The 2886-nt window shown below is 40.1% G+C and overlaps 1 protein-coding gene across 1 annotated transcript in view; it reads right to left on the bottom strand.

The window, feature by feature from the left end:
* Window positions 1-2886, bottom strand: part of ABI3BP (ABI family member 3 binding protein) — a gene marked incomplete at its 5' end in the record, with an annotated part of 255936 nt that overhangs the window by 53032 nt on the left and 200018 nt on the right. The gene's annotated exons all lie outside the window — the stretch shown is intronic.

Genomic DNA, 2886 nt, shown 5'->3' with positions numbered 1-2886 from the left:
GAGAGAATATATTTTAAACATTCTTTTTCTTACCAACTTTTTTTATTCCCTAGGCAAATAGTTTGAGAGCTGTTAAACTTTCCTTTCATAAGATGATAAATAATGTCATCTGTGATCCCCAGTTTTTATACTGCATACTTCTTTTCTTGACTTAGTGCATTGGCTACATATGCCATTACTATTTCCAAAAGAAATGATAAAAATAGAAGCCCTTGCTTGTGTTCTTGATGTTAGGAGAAAAATATTTTGACTTTCACTATTAAGTATAATGTTAACTGTAGATTTTTCACATATGCCCTTTATCAGTGAGGAAAATTTTTTCAAGTCCTAGTTTTCTGAGAGTTTTCATCATGAATAAATTTTGAAGTTTGTCTAATGGTGGTTTTTTTGTATTTATTGAGATGGTCATATCATTTTTCTCCTTTGCTCTGTTAATGTAGAAAATTACACTAATTTGTTTGAATGTTGAGCCAACCTTGTATTCCTGAGGTAAATGTCATTTGGTTGTTATGTGTTATTGTACTTGACATGGAAATGTGCCACCCAGATCTTCAGAGGTTGACCTTGGATGCTATCTGCTGATCTCACTCCCTGCAGGTGGGCAGCAAGTGTTTTTCTGAAGGGAAATCCCAATAGACAGACATTAGAACACAGAATAGTTGCAACACAATTTGGTTGAGGATGGAGGTGAAGCAAGGATAAGGGAAAGAGTGAGCTCAGCTTTGTCTACCTATGCCCACCAGCTCCTTTCTACCAGCAACCAGCTAATTAGATTGAAAAAGCCCTGATAAGAGATTATGTAAGGCTAAGTTACATGAGTTATTACTACATAGTTGACTTCATCTACACAAGAGGGTAATATATGTCAGTTCGTGTTATAAGTGGCTCTGAAAAAATGTTTATATTGTTGATAAACTAAAATATAATGACTCTGTTTTCCCTCTGAAGAACAATGAGCACTTTCCTAGTGAGAATCAATGCTTGATTGTACTGAAGGTTGAAGACTTTCAAGTTTGATCATAGCTAGTTGTTCTTTCATTTGCTTTGTTGACATAAGTGCTTTCTTTTATTTTTACTTAGACAAACTTGAGAGAATTACTTTGAATATTAAGAAGTTGGCTCTGTTTAGAGCCAGATTGTTCATGTCAAGTTGAGAAACTATGCATTGCCTAATCTCACTGTTGCGAAGAATAAAAGGAGCAGCTAAGCACAAATAAGTATCAGAACTCTCTTACTTTTCATGAGTCAGGAACTTATAACAGTTGTCTCATTACTTGGTTTGCAGGGAAGTTAATTCCTACAACTTCAGACACTATAATAACCTGATACAAAAGAGACATTCTAAAACATATCTAAATGATTTTTATACTGAATATCTCCCGGTATTATTTACATCTCTTTCTCATTAGGAAACATCATGGGTTGATTAAATATATATCATTAAATAAATTCTCATTTTCATGCTTTTTTACATAAACAAGCACAAATTTTGTACTATTTTAAAAATATTGCCCTAACCAGTTTTGTTCAGTAGTTAGAGCTTTGGTCTGCAAACTGAAGGGTCTTAGGTTTGATTACGGTCAAGGGCATGTACTTTGGTTGCAGGCTTGATCCCTGACCTTGGTCGGGGCACATGTGGGAGGCAACCAATCATTGTGTCTCCCTCACATCAATGTTTCTCTCTGTCTCTCCCACCCCTTACACTCTCTCTAAAAATCAATAGAGAAAACAACATATCCTCATGTGAGAAGTAACAATTATATATATATATAAATATATATACCATACATATTAATAAATATATATTACGAGGGAATGATGCCATACCATATTAAGTCATCGAAACTATCATTTATACACTTAGTGAGTTGGGTGTGTAAATTTTTATCAGATCATTGTCCTAGTTATCTGTATGATGCCTACTCCTATAGATGTGACTAAATTAATGTCATTTAATTAAACAGTATAATTTGTAAACATTAATCTATACTAATAAAAGAGAAACATGGTAATTAGCATACGACCGCTACCCTTCCCATTGGCTAATCAGCATATCCTTATGCAAATTAACAGTCAGCCAAGATGGCGGCCGGCAGCCAGGCAGCTGGAAGCAAACATGAGGCTTGCTTGCTCCAGTGACTGCAGACTCCAACGTTCCCCGCCTGACTTGCTGGCCTCTGAGCTGCAACTCTAAGAAACATTGTAACAAATATAGAAGCTAAACAAAACCCCAGAAACCAGCTTTCAGCCGGCCGGGATCTCAGAGCTGGAGTTATACATTGTTTCGATTATAGAATGCAAACAAACCAGATACCTGCTTTCAGCAGCGGAAGCCTCAGAGCTAGAGCCAGAGCTAAAGCTGGCCCAGAATAAAAAAAAAAAAAAGAAAAGAAAAAAAGGAGTGGTTGGGAGCTTCAGTCAACTGCCAGCCTGAAAGCAGCCCTCAGCTCCTCAACCAGACTGGCCAGGCACCCCAGTGGGGACCCCCACACTGAAGGGTGTGTGACCAGCTGCAAACAGCCATCATCACCTCATCCAGGCTGGCCAGGCACCCCAGTGGGGACTCCCACCCTGATCCAGGACACCCTTCAGGGCAAACCAGCCAGCCCCCAGGCCTCTATCCTATATAGTAAAAGGGTAATATGCCTCCCAGCACCGGGATCAGCAGAGCCGCGAGGCCTCCTGGCACCGGATCAGCGTGACAGGGGGCAGGCGCCCAAACCCCCTGATCGCCCTGCAGCTCTGTGTGTGACAGGGTGCGGCGCCCCAACCGCCTGCTAACTCCGATAGTCCCCTGCTCTGCATGATATATTCAGAAGCGTTACTCAACCCAACGTTTCGCTCAGGGGGGGACATGGTGTCCCGTCCCCCCACCCCGCATTAACC

This window comes from Myotis lucifugus, unplaced genomic scaffold (assembly GCF_000147115.1).
Source record: "Myotis lucifugus unplaced genomic scaffold, Myoluc2.0 scaffold_231, whole genome shotgun sequence".
In the NCBI taxonomy this organism is placed as follows: Eukaryota; Metazoa; Chordata; class Mammalia; order Chiroptera; family Vespertilionidae; genus Myotis; species Myotis lucifugus.
This window is presented reverse-complemented; position numbering and strand designations above follow the sequence as displayed.